Raw genomic sequence first — 18,713 nt, 5'->3', positions numbered from 1 at the left:
AAGCCTAGTTTTTCAGCCCTTTTTTTAAGACCGAAAAAGCCCCCCTCGGCTTATAATTGGGTGAGGGTCCTGGTTGGATTATATTTGGGTCAGCTTATACTCAAGAATATATGGTACATTTATTATTTTCTCTATTATTATTGGTATTATTACATTTATTATTTTTCTCCATTATTGTTGCTACTATTACATTTATTTTACTCTATTTTTATTATTATTATTAATACATTTATTATTTCACTCTGATTTTATTATTATTATTACATTTATTATTTTACTCTATTTATTATTACATGTATTATTTTCCATTATTATTATTATTATTATTATTACATGTATTATTTTACTCTATTATTATTAAAAGGATACGTAAGCACATTTACATTATGGAAGATGAGAATTATGATTTGATCAGAGTTGGACAGTCTTATCTTAAATTTGAGCTTTATGTAAATATTCAAAAACATTTAACCTACTGATGTTTCAATTAATGTAATTTTATTGGTATCTATTTTTATTTCTGAAATTTATCACCCTTGGCTTATACTGGAGTCAATGTTTTCCCAGTTTTTTTGTGGTAAAATTAGGTGCCTCAGCTTATATTCGGGTCGGCTTATACTCAGATACCTGATATCTGAGCTGGACTTAGACTATGGTAGCCATCAATGAACTAGCTGATACGAACTTCTAAAGCAGGCATGAGCAAACCTGGGCCCTCCAGGTGTTTTGGACTTCCACCATTCCCAACAGCCTCAGGCCTCTTCCTTTTCCCCCTTAGCCACTTTTGTAGCGATAGTAAATAGTAAATTTGTGGGGTTACATTTCAAATGAAGGAACTGGCAAAACTACCTTTGAATAATCCTTGCTCACATGAACTCTTTAAGAAACGGGCCCCTACTGCACTGCCATATAAAATCCAGATTTTTGATTTGAACTGGATTGTATGGCAGTGTAGTAGAGTCCTTAAAGTCTTTGAAAAAACCTAGAAATCCTAGATCCGGAACCTGAAGTGGTCTCTTGTGATGGAATGATAAGTATAATCTTAGTAGTGACAAACGATCTTAGCAGAATGTCTTGACTCATAACTGATTATAAAATTGCAGGTATTGGCAATCAAATATTAGTGCCCTGTGATTGAGAAATTATGATAATGTCCAAGTAGGTGTGAATTCATATGCATTTCTATCTGACGCAGCATACTCATATTTATTAATAGGCCACGAGTAGTTGACTAGCAGTCCATGAACAGAGATTGCTGTGTGTTATTGTGCTGTAGTTAAAACAATTAAGGTCACAGTATGTGGTAGTATCACTGAAGATATTTGAGCAAAAGTGGAAGTCACACAAGGACATTGTTCATTAACTAAAGGCCTATGGAAATAAGCGTGATGTCAAGATTTGTGTTAGGTGACAAGAATGTTGACTATGACTGTGTTTAATTACATGGAACCCCTCCTCTGCCATTGGCCAAATGGCTGTCATCTTAAGGAATGTTCACAAATATTTGGTCTTTTTGTGATATATGCATCTGTCGCTGTGAGCTACAAGAAAGATAAGGGTCAGAACCTATGAAGGCCAAATATCACATTTATTTTTCAGGCTCAACATTACGACAACAACAAGAGTTTGCACACTCTCAAGAAAAATAATGTTTTGAGGAAAGTGCACATGGGATGTGTGTGCTACAATATGGGAATCATTTGAATTTCTGTTGAAATAAGATGAGGAAAAAGGGAGAAGGTGGGGAAAGAAAAGGCATTTTAAAAGAAGCTGGAGTAATAGCAGAGCAGGGGATGAATTAGGACTGAGAGACCTAAAATAAGGTCCATGAGACATGCGGGCAAAATTAGGCCTGTTCCTGGGATTATTAGGGATGCCGATTCAGAAAATTGCATTGGATAGACCACATCAGCTCTAGGTTATTAAATAGAGTTTTCTATGGGTGAGCAGATGGTGACCACTGGATGGCATATGTTCTGTATCAGAATCTAGAGCTGATGCGGTCTATCCAGTGCAATTTTCTGAATCAGCACTCCAAATAACCAAACAGAATCTAAAGTTGACCAAAAACTGATTTGTAACACTTTTGGTACTAATGTTGGAGAATGGTCCCTGGTCAAGTGGTCCCTGGTCAAAAAAAGGTTGGGAACCACTGAAGACAGATACAAACCCAGATCTCTTTAGCCCACACATATATTCCATTGATTTTGTTTGATGTGTGGTTTTATGACAATATTAAAATTGCTGTAGGACTTTGGCTTAGATTAATAGGGATTAGAAGAGCAGATATGCATAAATAAAGTAAACAAACACCAATTCATGCAATTTTTCCAAGACAACTCAAAGGGATAGAAAGAGATTCTCTCTGTGAAAAAGGTGTTCCTGCCACCAACCACAACACAAATGCAAAGGTAAATGCACTATGATTTTCTAATGCATTTCAGAAGATTTGAATTGCTAGACTTGAAATATTTGCACTGGAATGGAATGATGATCAGTGATCCTTATGACACTTTAGCAGACTCAGTGACACCAGGGGGAGTTCCACAGAAAGCACAGGGTCAAAGGACTGAAGACATCATTATCGGCATCTGGAATACAATGTCCATTCATGATGAAAAGGAGAGGACCATAGCAATGTGTGTTAAACATTGAATGAGTGGCATTTCACTCAGTCACAGAACAAGAGTGGATCCAGTTTAGATGTTTTGGCAAAAGAGCATGACATGGCATGGGGGATAGTTGCATCTGTCAAGTAGGAAATAAGGTACCACTTATAAAGTGGGGAGGCAAATTTAACTAATTTATGACATTGGAATGAGGAAGTGCTATCACAGTGGATAATGAAGCAGCTGCTCCCCCCTGTAGCCAGAATTGAAAATCCCCTCAGGAGAAGGTTAAATCGCCTCTGCGTCTGTCTCTGTATCAGTTCTATGTGTATATGGGCATTGAATGTTTGCCCTATATGTATATAATGTGATCCGCCCTGAGTCCCCTTTGGGGTGAGAAGGGCGGAATAGAAATACTGTAAATAAATAAATTGTGGTGGGCTTGGTCCAACTTGTAAGCCGCCCCAAGTCCCTTTGGGGAGATGGTGGCAGGATATAAAAATAAAGTTATTATTTTAATAATAATAATAATAATCAGTAAAAAGAATTTAAAAAGCCAATGATGTGAAGTTTCTTCCTCTCTCCAGGCTAGTGGCTGTCAGCTAGTGCAAACACAGCTTTAAAAATCCACACTTACAATGCAGCTCCTATTTCACTTGCACAATGAATATAAAACAATGGTGTGCATGTCATGTGTCTGCATCCTGTTAGTGACTAAATGACTTATGCACACACAATGTTTTTTGAGTGGGTTGTGGAAGATTATTCTCTTGCCCTTGTACTCTGTCCCAAAACTTCCCACTGTCTGGCAGCTGTCAGGCTTTGGAAAGCCCCCCTCTCAATTAGTTTATAGCAGGAGGGGAGGTGGAGGTAAGTTTATCACGGGTAATATTTTCCGCTATTAGTTACACCCTGAGCATGGAAAGTCAAATTTGTCAGTAGCATTTCTCTGAGATAAGAGTAGCTTGGTGTATGCATGTTAGTCCTACTGTAATTACATCTGCCCATTTGTGATGAAAAGATGTTTAAAAAAAGAACTACAGCAAGAGAAAAACTGAAGGTTAGACTCTACTACATCTACATGAGAAGAGGTGGGATTCCATCTCATCTCATCCTACCCCACTTTGAGCATTGTTTTGCAAGAAAGAACAAAGAAGCTTCCCTGTCCCATAAAGAGGGCTACAACAATATTGGACTACAAAGACTAAAGGACCAGGATCTGAGAAATACTTCAAAAAATTCAGACTTCATTAGAATACAATGAGCCATTTCAATCCCCAGGATGAGGCTAACCTTAAACTCCAATGATCTGCCATACATGTTCCAGACCAAACCACCGCACCTTCTCTGTTTCAGGTGACTTGGCTTTTCCGAGTTGTATACTGAGTCATGCTCAGCAACAATTATTTGATTCTTCTCTCACAAACAATCTTTCATTAGCAGCAGTGATGGAGGACCAGGTGGCCATGGATACTTGACCTGTCAACACTCATTATATGATCAATCTGGAATGTCCATGTGACATCTTTCAGCCTGGCTCATCCTATCTTTTCCTTATCATTTCTGAGGAAAGAGATTCTATTAATTCTCTGGGAAACTTTTGGTGTCAGTGACCTGTGTTCAGGGTTACCAGGCATCCTGGATTTTCAGGGACAGTCCCGTATTTGAGTAAAATGTCCTGCATCCTGTTATATTTTTTCCCAGGAAAGAATTGTTCCATTTTTCTGCTACACTGCTGAAGTGGGCTGGAGAGGTGCTTGGGTGAGGGGACGGGTGGAAGGGAAAGGGTGTGGGGCCCTTCCTTCCCAGATTGTTACTATTATTGTGTTCCTCCTTTTCTCCTTCCACACCCAGCAACCCTTCCTGTATTGGACAGTAACTTCAATAACTGTTGACTGTCTGAAGCAGGGGTCCCCAAACTAAGGCCCGGTGGCCGGATGCGGCCCATCGAAGCCATTTATCCGGCCCACATGGCACAAGGGCAGAAGGGGGTTGGGTTAAATGACTCAAGGGGTCTCTTCTCTTCCAACCCTCCTCCTCCTCCTCCTCCTTCTTCTTCTTCTTCTTCTTCTTCTTCTTCTTCTTCTTCTTCTTCTTCTTCTTCTTCTTATTAACATTGAGGCTGGGTGGCCATCTGTCAGGGGTGCTTTGCTTGTGCTTTTGGTGCACAAAGGCAGAAGGGGGTTGGACTAAATGGCCCTAGGGGTCTCTTCCAACCCTTATTATTATTATTATTATTATTATTATTATTATTATTATTATTATTAACATTGAGGCTGGGTGGCCATCAGGGGTGCTTTGCTTGTGCTTTTGGTGCACAAAGGCAGAAGGGGGTTGGACTAAATGGCCCTAAGGGTCTCTTCCAAGCCTTATTATTATTATTATTATTATTATTATTATTATTATTAACATTGAAGCTGGGTGGCCATCTGTCAGGGGTGCTTTGCTTGTGCTTTAGGTACACAAAGGCAGTAAGGGATTGGACTAAATGGCCCAAGGGATCTCTTCCAACCCTCTTTATATTATTATTATTATTATTATTATTATTATTATTATTATTATTATTATTATTATTAACATTGAGGCTGGGTGGCCATCTGTCAGGGGTGCTTTGCTTGTGCTTTAGGTACACAAAGGCAGTAAGGGATTGGACTAAATGGCCCAAGGGATCTCTTCCAACCCTCTTTATATTATTATTATTATTATTATTATTATTATTATTATTATTATTATTATTATTATTAACATTGAGGTTGGGTGGCCATCTGTCAGGGGTGCTTTGCTTGTGCTTTAGGTACACAAAGGCAGTAAGGGATTGGACTAAATGGCCCAAGGGATCTCTTCCAACCCTCTTTATATTATTATTATTATTATTATTATTATTATTATTATTATTATTATTATTAATATTGAGGCTGGGTGGCCATCTGTCAGGGGTGCTTTGCTTGTGCTTTTGGTGCACAAAGGCAGAAGGGGATTGGACTCAATGGCCCAAAGGGTCTCTTCCAACACTCTTTTTTGTTGTTGTTATTGCTCGGTGGCTAACTATAGTCTGGCCCTCCAACAGGCCGAAGGATCGTGAACTGGCCCCCTGTTTAAAAAGTTTGGGGACCCCTGGTCTGAAGCATTGCAAAGGACCAACTGCAGTTCAAAAGAGAGCTTCAGCAGTTGGGGGAACAGTGCTAAGTCCTTCCTTTGCCACTGTTCAGTATAGAAATGACTTGTTGAAAATGCATACTTCCCTTTTACTACAGGTACTGGTGACTGTGACTCTCCAGATGATTTTATCCTACAGCTACCACTGGACCTAGCTGAAGTTTGATAATGGCCATGTGTTGGAAATGCTTTGGATGTATATCACTGCATGGCAAGGAGTTGGAATACATGACCCTTGGGATCTCTTCCAACTCTATGGTTCTATGAGTCCATTTGAGAGAATAGAAGGTGGGTATTTTAAAAATCTAGTTGGACAGACATTTGAGCTCTAAAAACAAAGGACATGTCCAGGAAAAGGAGAATGTATGGTGACCATACAACTAGGATGAGGAATTTGTCCAGCACATGTAGTGTGAATTACAAATATGTCACTAACAGGATGCTAGTCCATATGTGTTTTCTTGATCAGAGTCTCAGATACTTTTAATTGCAAGTCTCAAGTGTGTTGTTTCAGATGTCCCATTCTTTGCAGTCTACAGCACCTAGAGATTTCTAGAGAAATGTTCTCTTTAGAAATCCCTAAGGCCTCCAGCTGGAGCCCCGGTGGCGAAGTGTGTTAAAGCACTGAGCTGGAGACCGAAAGGTCCCAGGTTCAAACCCCGGGAGCAGCGGGAGCAGCCGCTGTTAGCTCCAGCTTCTGCCAACCTAGCAGTTCGAAAACATGCCAATGTGAGTAGATCAATAGGTACCGCTCCGGCGGGAAGGTAACGGCGCTCCATGCAGTCATGCCGGCCACATGACCTTGGAGGTGTCTACGGACAATGCCGGCTCTTCCGCTTAGAAATGGAGATGAGCACCAACCCCCAGTCAGACATGACTGGACTTAACGGAAACCTTTACCTAAGGCCTCCAGCATGATCAGAGAAGTTGACCACTTGAATCACAATGGAGATTCTCCTCCTGTCTCTGCACAGCTGTGACACCACCTTGGGTGCTTCTTTTCCCCACCCAGGCATTTCCCTTGATGTGGCATGTTCTTGACCAGGTTCTTGCTTCAGAGTCATGTTGCCATTCTGCCACGTCTCTGGGATGCATTACTACTAGACAGGTGTTCCAATAGCAATCCATATCCCTGCCATGCCTCTGGAGCCTTTTGCCACACACTCGGCAGACCTTCTATGGTCAATGGCATCCAGCTAGTGGAGCTGGCAGCTGAAGGACCAAGAGGGCAGCTGCTGATGGATCATATCTGGGAGAAGTCCTGAGCTGGTCTGTGGAGTAGCTGGTTAGTAGCCAGCTGCAACAAATCACTACTGACCAAGAGGTCATGAGATCGAAGTCCGGGTCAGATTGAGCTCCTGGCCATTAATAGCCTAGTTCACTGTTGACCTAAGCAGCTCAAAAGATAGTTGCATCTGTCGAATAGAAAATTTAGGTACTGCTTTATGTGGGGAGGCTAATTTAACTAATTTACGACACCATAAAAACTACCAGCAGCATGCAGGAAAGAATGAGGAAGTACTCCATCAAGGACTCAGTGTCACAAGTGGACAATGAAGTGGCAGTTCCCCCTGTGGCCGGAATCAAGCATACCCTCATGAAGCCGAAAGCTGGAAAATATTAAATTGCCTCTGTGTCTGTCTATATGTCATATGTCTAATGGCACTGAATGTTTGCCATGTATGTGTGCATTGTAATCTACCCTGAGTCTCCTTCAGGGTGAGAAGGACGGAATATAAATATTGTAAATAAAATAAAAAATAAAAAATATAGTATTCCACCAAGTTCCTCTTCAACAATTTCTCTGCAGCTTGGCATTACTGGGAAAATATCTCCGGCTGACATGGTTGATGGCAGAATCAGGACAGTGGTGACACCCCCATTATCATAGCCATTAAAATGACTTGGGCTTGCCCTCTGGTTGCATCTACACTGTGGAAGTTTTACACCACTTTTAACTGCCATGGCTCAATGCTATGGAATCCACATAAAGTAAATAAGGGAAAAGTCGAAATAGACATTTCCAAGGGCAAAGATATATGATGGAGACTTGTGAGACGATTTAGCCATGTTGCAGGGGAAAAATTAAAATGAGGGCAGATTTTCCTGAAGGGGTGTGACTGAAAGCAGGATGTTTATCTCTCTAACGTTTAATCCTTGGACTCATTATGCATATGAGTGCTCCCTCAATAATTGCAGAACTCCTGTGCTACACAAACCGCATAACTTAAATTTCATAGCAGTGATATATGGTCATTCCGTAATTCTAAAGATGAATAGCTGGGCTCTAGCCATACAAAATGTGTAAGAAAATGAAATTTATATCTACTCCTTTGCCGTGGCTTTTCATCTCACATCTTCATTAGCAATACTTAGGGTGGGATATTTTATTGGCTGTTATTACTCATTTTAACATGTAAAAATTGTTCTAGGATAAAGATTATGGTTTTGATGTTGCTTTTATTTGTGGGCCATAGGGGAATTTATTTTTTCAATTAGGAGAAGAGACAGATCTTCAGATCCTATAGAGTAGGGATCCTCACACTTTTTAAGCAGAGGGTTGGTTCAAGGTCCCCCAGACTGTTGAGGGGCGAACTATAGTTTGCAAAAAAATGAATGAATTTTGGTGCAAAACAAATATGAAAGAACAATACAATATTTAAAATGAAGCACAATTTTAACCAACATAAACTTACCAGTATTTCAATGGGAAGTGTGGGCCTGCCTTTGGCTGATGTCATAATCAAGTTAATTAGGATTGTTGTTGTTGTGTGTCTTCAAGTTGTTTTAGACTTAGTCTAAAGTTTCAGGTGGGGGGGGCAGGTAAGTGACCTTGGAGAGCTGCATCCGGCCTGCGGGCCTTAGTTCTCCAGCTCTTGCCATAGAGACAGAATGATGCAGTGGTTTGAATGCTGTACTAGGACTCACAAGAAAACCCTGTGACAGTTCACCTTAGGGTTGTCATAAGTCAGAAGCAACTTGAAGACACACAACAACAGTATTTGTTGTGCTCAAGCTAGAACTGACAAGAAAACAGGAAAGATATATGGTGAATATTTTTTATCTTCATCTAGGCAAGAGACCACATTTTAGTCCCTAAGATGCATGCACTATTGAAGGGACCATAAGCCAAAAAACAGTAAACTTTTGCATATATAGCTTTGCCTCTACATATATCATATTAGCCTTTTATATAAGCTCCTTGCATGAACCAAAATAGTACGTGTAACAAAGGACCTGTACCCTCCCTTTTGAGCTGGTGCCTTTCTTCAGAAAGTTCCAAGGAGAGAAGCTAGCTCAGAATAAACAAGTTCGGTCACAGATACCACCTGTGCCAAAATAGGTGTGGAGGTGAAGAAGACCATCAGCAATTGGTCAAGTTTAAGATAAGCCAAGATATATATTCTTTGTTAACTGTGCCACGCTTTGCATGTACAGACCTTTGTGTGTGTACGGCTGTTTGCCTTTATCATAGCTATGATAAAAATAAATACTTTGTTTTTGTACTCTCAAGAGACTGGAATTTTTGCTCAATTGCCTCCTGAGCCAGAACCCTTTGAGATAATTGCCTTACAGAGAAGAGGTTAAGAGGTGACATGATAGCCATGTTTACAATTATATTAAAGAGGGAGCAAATTTGTTTCCCACTGCTCCAGAGACTCGGGCCCCTTCTACACTGCCATATCATCCAGGTTATCAAAGTAGACAATCCACATTATCTGCTTCGAGCTGGATTATATAAGTTTACACTGCCATATTGATGAAGGCATAATGAAAATGCATAATACTTGTATTGAAAAATATATATTGAATGGAATCATTATAAAGGATATATAAACCAAGGCGATTCTATTGATCTTTACCCTGTTTCCAGGATCATACCAGCAAGGTCCAAGTCAGTCATCCGACTGAAAATATAGCCGTACTTTTGCACACCTCAGGAACTCTCTTTGTCTATTCCCTTTCTATTTTGATATAATCTAGTTCAAATTAATTATCTTGATTTTATATGGCAGTATAGAAGGGGCCTTGGACACAGAGCAATGGATTTGAACTGCAAGAAAAGAGATTCCACCTTAGGAAAACTTCCAGATGGTAAGAGCTGTTCGGCAAGTTCTAAAAAGTAGGATGCATGGACATCTGTGTTTATTATTTATTATTATTGTTTATTATTGTTTATTATTATTATTTTATTGTATGACACAGCAAACAAGATAGACATGCTGGATTTCATATCACAAGTCGAACACTTCCCAAGCATTTAGGACTGTGTGATGTATTTTTGGATGATACGTGCAGATCCCAGTAGGGTGGCCTTTTGCAGTTGGCAGATCGTAATTTTGTCAATGTCTATTGTATCGAAATGCCGGCTGAGATCTTTTGGCACAACACCCAGTGTGCCCATCACCACCGGGACCACCTGCACTGGTTTCTGCCAGAGTCTTTGAAGTTCAATCTTGAGGTCCTGATAGCGGCTGAGTTTTTCCTGTTGTTTTTCGTCAATGCGACTGTCACCTGGGATGGCAACATCAATTATCCAAACCTTTTTCTTTTCCACAACTGTGATGTCTGGTGTGTTGTGTTCCAGAACTTTGTCAGTCTGGATTCGGAAGTCCCACAGTATCTTTGCGTGTTCATTTTCCACAACCTCTGCAGGTTTGTGATCCCACCAGTTCTTTACTGCAGGGAGGTGGTACTTGAGGCATAAGTTCCAATGAATCATTTGGGCCACATAGTTGTGCCTCTGTTTGTAGTCTGTCTGTGCAATTTTCTTACAGCAGCTGAGGATATGATCAATGGTTTCGTCAGTTTCCTTGCACAGTCTGCATTTTGGGTCATCAGCTGATTTTTTGATCTTGGCCTTAATTGTATTTGTTCTGATGGCTTGCTCCTGGGCTGCAAGGATCAGGCCTTCTGTCTCCTTCTTCAGGGTCCCATTCGTGAGCCATAGCCAGGTCTTCTCCTTATCAGCTTTTCCTTCAATTTTGTCAAGGAACTTTCCATGCAATGTTTTGTTGTTGTTGTTGTTGTTATTATTATTATTATTATTATTATTATTATTATTATTATTATTTGCGGTATTTATATACCGCCCTTCTCAACCCTGAAGATAACTCGGGGCAGTTCACAATGCTGGCAACAATTCAATGATTGTGTAGTTCTGCATGGCAGAGGATTGGAATGAATGACCCTTACAGTCTCTTCCAACTCTATGATTCTGTGTTTTGCTATGGTATTCTACTAGATCTAGACCTAAATATAGACATTAAATGTCATTCTCATTTGAAGAATTATAAATAATGTTCCCAAATTTCAGACAACTAAGCTTTTAGGAGGACCAAAATGATTAATCTAAAGATACCTGATCCCACCTGATCTTGGAGGCTCAGTATGATCACCCCTAGTTAGTACTCTTGGATGGGAGACAGTGAATTACTACCAGTTGCTGTAGGCTCTATTTCAGAGGAAGAAACAGGCAAAACAACCTAAGAAAACCATAGGAAATTCATGGAGCTGCCATCAGCCAACAGGTGACTCAAAGGCACACACACAAATACATGCAAATTGGCTGGGACAGAAACTATCCCAACAAATTGATTGCAATTATGATGGCTACTTTTGGGAATGTAGAAAGGGTGACCTGTCAGCTACTAAAAAAAAATGTCTTACCATGTGAAGGAACAACTGGGGGCCATTTTACATTACACAGCTATATTACACAGCTATGGGATTTCAGTATACCTGCTATGGGTACATGCTATGAAATTCTGGGTTTTGAAATTTATGGGGGGGATATTTGGAATTCTCCAACAGAGAACTCTAGTGCTTCCCTAATCTGCCGATCCTAGGAGTCCATAGTATTCTATCATGGAAGTTAAAATGGGATCATAACACTATAACTTTGTAGTGTAGAAAGAACCTAAGAGGTTCTTGTGAAATTCCCTTTGAACTCTGAGCAGCTCCTATGGGCTCTCAACCAACATGGGCTAAAGGTCATAGCTAACCAGTTAAACATATGACACACAGTCTAGGGAATGTGACTTGCATTACAGGAGCAGATATTATCTCGTTTTCCGATGTTATCAGAATGATGCTAAACAAAGCTTGATAGTTGCTAGTTATACTGCCTCACTGCTGCTCTGAGTGCTCCAGATCAAAAGACATTGTGAAATTCTTCCCACTTTTCTTTTGGAAGAGGTTTAAAGAATGCTTCATGATGAGGCTAGACACAGTGAAGACATCTGCCCTTGCGCTTTGCTACCCTGCTGCTGAATACGCATGTCCAGTGTGGAATGCATCTCATTAAAACAGTGGATGTGGCTCTTAATGAGACATCCGCATTATCATAGGATATCTATGCACCACACCGCTGGAGAAGTTATACTGTTTAGCTGGCATTGCACTACCTGAAATCCACCAGGAAGTAGTAGCCAGCAATGAAAGGACCAAGGAATGGACATCTCCGGCCCATCCTCTGTTCAGATATCAGCTAGCATGCCAACACCTCAGATCAAGAAATAATTTTGTAAGATCTACAGAGATACTTGTAGGAACACCTCAGCAAGCAAGAGTCCAAAAGTGGCAGGCTAAAACCCAGAACCTCAACCATGGCTGAGACCGAATGAGAGGCTCCCTCCTGGGCACACAGAAGACTGGGCAGACCACCCTGAACAGACCACTCTGGCATCACGAGCTGCAGAGCCAACTTTAAGAAATGGGGCTACAAAGTGGAGTCCACAACATGCTAACCACAGACCACCTATTACAATGCAGCCTGAGCCCTGCCACATGTACAATGGAGGTCCTTCTAATAGCAACACCAAAGGCACTCCAAATGTCAAAGGACATTTAGTATAATGCCCAGTTTTTAACTTTGTGTTTTCAAATCCTCCGTCTGAAATATAGCACACAGCACTAGATATTTGTTAGCTGCCTCTCATTCAAGTATTAACTAGGGCTGATCCTCCTTAGCTTCCAAGATCAGATGAGTTCTAGTATTCTTAGGCATTTAGGTGATATAGAGGAAAGTTGACTGCACAATAAAAGTCTTATATGGTCTGTTTTGAATCTCCTTGTTAGATGAACTATCCAAGATGCCGACATCTTCAAATCCTTCTCTAACTATTGCCTTCATTATGTTCTTTTCACTTGTTAATCTCCCACTCTACTGATTCATTTTCTTCAGAGTTTAAACATTCATGAATTCTGAAGATTCCTTAACTTGATCTTCTTTTTATAATTATCATGCTGTTCCACTGCTGCTTTTTTCTTGAAGGTTTTGAAGCATGCTTTCTATGGTACATTCGTTTTCAGTCTGGATTTTGCTCTCTTAAAGATCACAAAATATCTCCTTTGTGTCAAGTCAAAAGGTCTATCTTCTTCTTCTTCCTCTTCTTCTTCTTCTTCTTCTTCTTCTTCTTCTTCTTCATCATCATCTTTCTACAGCCTTTGGCACAATTGCTCATGTTCTTCTTTTAGATTTTCTTTGTAACCTGGGATTTACTTATCAGTTCTTAACTTGCCCATATTTTACCTCTCAAGCTAGTCAATTAATGTTGTGGCTTGAGTTCGTGTTCCTTTTCTTTTCCCTCTTTTGGTTCAGCTTTCACGGTGTTCTGTTCTGAGCCCTTTCCTGTTTTCTCTTTATATGTTATCTTTGGATAATCTAAATCATTAATATAATTTTCTATATCAACCTTATGTTGATGATGCTCAACTGCGACAACGAGAGATTGCCTAACAACAACAACTACCAAATCTGGGTACGTGGAGGATAAGAGAGTCCACTTGAAAACATTTTACTCAGGAACCCCTCAAACCTGGAATGACTCTCCTTTTTTTTTCAGTGTCAGGAGCAACTTGAGTCGCTTGTGGAGTGAGGGAATTGGCTGTCTGCAAGGACGTTGCCCAGGGGACGCCCGGATGTTTTGATGTTTTTACCATCCTTGATGTTTTTACCATCATATCCCACAAACATTCCTGGATCTGAATTGATGTAAAAGGCTGAGTTCAAAGAACATTTCTGACAAAAATTGCCATTCTGCTCCCTTTCGTCCTATTGTGGATAACTGGACCTGGCAAGAAGGCAACAGGATAGAATTTGTTTTCATAGTCTCATGTGAAAGTAGTGGAGTAATTTATTTTAATCATTATGTCATATTATAGTATTAATAAATATATTCATCGAATAAGTTAAATTATAGTGATAATTATAGCAGTTAAATATTAATGTTTTGTACTATATAAACATTTCTAAGTTACATTTTTGCCTATACCTCTTCAAAAAGCTGAGGAAAGTATGAATGATAGACACTCACTCACTCTGAGTTACAAACATCCGATTTACAAATGACTCCTAAGAGTGGGGCTAAGACAACAAGAAGTGAGAGAAATTACCCCTAAAAGGGAAATTCACTCCTGAAAGAGTTATCATAGGAAAATCTCCACTGAAGCTTTCTCACTAAGCCTTCTATACACAACAAGCCAAAATGTTCAAAATCCAGTTTTCACAGGGACAGAAATCTTCTGAATAGGGGCACAGACAGCAAAGCAAACACCACAGGGGTGTTAACTTTTTCCTATGCTATCCAAAGCTAATATATATTTATATTTTGCTGGAGTTACACTTTAAAAATGTACCTGTTTCAAGTTACAAAAAAAATCAGTTTAAGAACAAAGCCATAGAATTTATCTTATTCGTAACTTGGGAACTGCCTGTACTGGCATACAGATCCACTTGCCCACGAACTTAGAAAACATGATGCTGCAGCCACAATTGAACCATTGAATCTACAGAATGCTCTGCACATGTAAGAAAAGAAAGGGCATACTATGTGAGTGAAGGGTTGCCTGTTTACTCAAAACAGAGGCCCCTTCTATACTGCCATATAAAATCCAGATAATCTGCTTTGAACAGGATTATATGACAGTATACTCATATATCATCTAATTTGATAATCTGGATTATATGGTAATGTAGATCCATCAGGATTTGAGTGCAAGAAGCACTGGGACATCTATAAGCGAATGGCATCCTTATGGAGAATGGTGGGATCTTTTTACATGAGAGTGGCTCATTCCTTATAATGAAGAAGAGAGTGGCCATGACTAATTTATCAACGACACAAATTCCCACAATGTTTATCGGGGCTTGATATTTATTAGCCATAAAATGCTTAAACTGTGTTTTAATTTTGATTGAAATATTGATTGATTGGTTACCCTCTTTGTCGGTACAGTAGAGTCTCACTTATCCAACATAAACGGGATGGTAGAACGTTGGATAAGTAAATACGTTGGATAATAAGGAAGGATTAAGGAAAAGCCTATTAAACATCAAATTAGGTTATGATTTTACAAATTAAGCACCCAAACATCATGTTATACAACAAATTTGACAGAAAAAGTAGTTCAATACGAAATAATGCTATGTAGTAATTACTGTATTTACGAATTTAGCACCAAAATATCACGATGTATTGAAAACAGACTACAAAAATACGTTGGATAATCCAGAACGTTGGATAAGCGAGTGTTGGATAAGTGAGACTCTACTGTATTCTCTTAACATTTGTGAAGAGTTGTTACTTAGAGTACATTGATGTTATTGACTGTGAAATTTTAAAGAAAGGACTGAATAAATATTTAAAAACCCATAAAATAGATTATTCCTATTTTTCTTACTGCCTGTATTAAAAAGTAAAAGACAGTAATTACAGGGGTGCTTATTGTCTTTATAAACCACTTATCTTTATAAACCATGATTAAAATGCAGTCTTTCACATTTCTTTCGCAAATGAGCATAATAATAACAAAATAAATATTCATTTCTTTATTTCAGCTACTAGTGCAGGAAAATGTAAATAATGCAATCCACACAATATATTTCAACCTGCTGAATTATCTGCTGATTCAGGGCATCTTTATTGCTAGGGCATGAGATCTTGTCTGATTTTGGAAGCAAAGCAGGGCTGGACCTGTCTAGGACTTGCTTGGGAAGCTGCCAGCAAATCCCAGGAACTGTAGGCCATATTTCAGAGTTAGGAACTGGAAAAACCACTTCTAAGGAGATCATGTCTAAGAAAAACCTGTGAAAGTACTGAGGTTGTCATAAGATAACTTGAAGGCATATACACACGCATTATGTTGATTAAAAATGTACCTAGAAATCATCACAAGTATACCTCAGTTAACAAAGTAAATGTGTTTCTGGGCATACTTTTTTTAACAGAAAACGTGATACCAGATCTATATATATAATTAAAGTGAAAATATGTTTGTGTGTGTTTGTATGTATTTATATTTTTATGTGATTTTTAAGATGGCTCTATATCCAGAGACCCCTGTGACCCCCATGTGCCCCATATACCCATCACAACAAACTTTAAATATTGCTGGGGTTTAGGAGGGCAATGAAAAGGGATGATGGGAGTTGCAGTCCACCTACATCCTGAGTGCACTGTGAACTCCACCATCAATGAATGTGGGCCATTTTTCAGGTTTTAAAGAAATCTAGTTTACTCATTAATTTTAAGTGATTAACCAAATCCCCATGAGTGTCCACTGAAGTTTATTGAAGGAGCCTGATTTCTAAATTATTTTGTGTTATGGAACTACTATTTATGATTCACTAAAAAAAAGTTTCATTCCCCCCCTCCAAAACATTTTTTTCTGGCTATGGCCCTGCCACTCCCACTAGAATTTATTATTTCATAAATCTATTTCAGTTGATATTTTAGTTAGCATTCACACAATCTCTGGGCCATCATTAAAAAATACCAAAATATTGCCGAAAAGGATTATGACATTAATATAACACTGTTATGGCATTTTAAAATTATTTTTGGCAAACTCTTTTCTGGTCACAGTCATTAATATTGCTGCTAAATATTGTTGTTCGGAATTTTTAAAATTAATTAGTATGGTAGTATTATAGTAGTTCCTATAATGTTAATTAAAAAGATGATGGAAGGGAAGAACTTTTTCCAGCTACCATTTTATCAATCTGCTCCCTGTTAAATATTTCTAAGTTGCAATCCAAAGATGCAGTGCCTTCTTTTTTAACACGTCAAAGAAAATAATGGGAAATCAGGCTAGAATAAATACCACATGGTCTAAATAATTTGTTTTCAAAGTTTTGCTTGGACTTCCTCCTGCAAAGTTGCTCACGTGAATTGAACCTTCTTGTTTCTCAGGTTCAGCAGTAATGTCCATTCATTGCTGTGGACAGAGCAAAGTGGAAAATTGCAATGTCACGGATAATCATGATTGCTTGCCTTGGGATAGAACTACTGTGAGTTATTTTTCTGGAGGAAACCCTTCGCTTTGGAGATGATCTTAGCTAGTGACACCAGACCCATCCTATGCTATCCAAGTACTCACATACTACTGAAGAATGCATAAAACAGATTATTGTGGCCACATGTCTGACTCTCGCTGTACACAGTAAATGTGCCAAAAGCTTTCTGCCCTGCCTGAGCCCTCGAGCACAGAATGTTCAATTACAGGTATTTAAGACCCATTAAGGCTTGTCCCCCCAAAATATCCCAACCAAACACCCAGCCCTCCTGATCTCATTACATACTGAAAGATGACACCTTCCCCAACAGCTTAATTATATTCAAAAATCTGGTGATAGCGAGAGATTGCGCAAGCAGGATTCCTGCATGATGTACAGGATTCTGATGGTTTGACGTATGACCTTTCAAAGCCACAGATCATTCCAGTGTCTTAAAACTAATAATGCTAATCCAAGATTCATGCCAGAGGAAGCCTCTACTCCAGAAAGTGCCCTATACCCCTGAGTAGAGTGACATTTTGAGGAGCCCCATGAAAGACTTCCAGGCCAGCGGTCCACAGAAGGATCTCTTCCCACTAGACATTCAGGGTGCTTGGATGGTGTGCTTCTGCATGAAGGAAACTATGAAGAGCTAGAGATCTGTCCGTATCTTACGAGGGCTATCCAGAAAGTAGATTACGTTTTGGAATTAAAAATGAACAAAGTATAGGAGAAAACATTTACCATATGTAGTTGAAAGCCACACCCAAATACCACTTCTCACGTAGCCGCCATTCAAATCTAGGCACTTACCATAGCGATGAATGAGCTTTGCAACTCCTTCCCCACAAAACCCTGTTGCTTGCTTCTTCAACCAGCCGGTCACCCCTTTCTGCAGCTGCGCAGCATCGCCAAAACGCTGCGTTGCCAGCCATGCCCCCATTGTTGGAAACAAGTGGTTGAGGAAGTAAGAGGCAGAATTTAGTGGGGAAGGAGTTGCAAAGCTCATTCATCACTATGGTAAGTGCCTAGATTTGAATGGCGGCTACGTGAGATGTGGTATTTGGATGTGGCTTTCAACTGCATATGGTAAACGTTTTCTTCTATACTTCATTCATTTTTAATTCCAAAACGTAATCTACTTTCTGGATAGCCCTCATATATCACTTCATAAACTTGATTGGACATGGTCAATGGCCTACACAATACACAGAATAAAACATGAATGGAATTGACAACAAATTATTTAAAAATATTAAACATAACTTTATAACCATTTTGCAGGACTCCATAAAACCAAAAAGTGTAAAATTAATTTTATATTACATTATATTTGGTAGGTAAAGGTAAAGGTTTCCCCTGACGTTAAGTCCAGTCATGTCTGACTCTGGGGGTTGGTGCTCATCTCCATTTCTAAGCCGAAGAGCCGGCGTTGTCCGTAGACACCTCCAAGGTCATGTGGCCAGCATGACTGCATGGAGCGCCATTATTGCTTTGGTAACAAAGCAAATATAATGCAAATTGAGCTATTAAGTGTGAGATAAATAGCAACTTATCAGACAACAATTCTATTGCTTTCTGAGATGGTTAGTTCATATATTGCTGAATGAGGGGTGACCAATATTTGCCTAAGGATAGACTAATAAGTAATGAATTGCCAAATGCACATT

This window comes from Anolis carolinensis, chromosome 1, assembly GCF_035594765.1.
Source record: "Anolis carolinensis isolate JA03-04 chromosome 1, rAnoCar3.1.pri, whole genome shotgun sequence".
Lineage (NCBI taxonomy): Eukaryota > Metazoa > Chordata > Lepidosauria > Squamata > Dactyloidae > Anolis > Anolis carolinensis.
The sequence above is the reverse complement of the archived record's forward strand: the minus strand, read 5'-3'. Positions refer to the sequence as shown.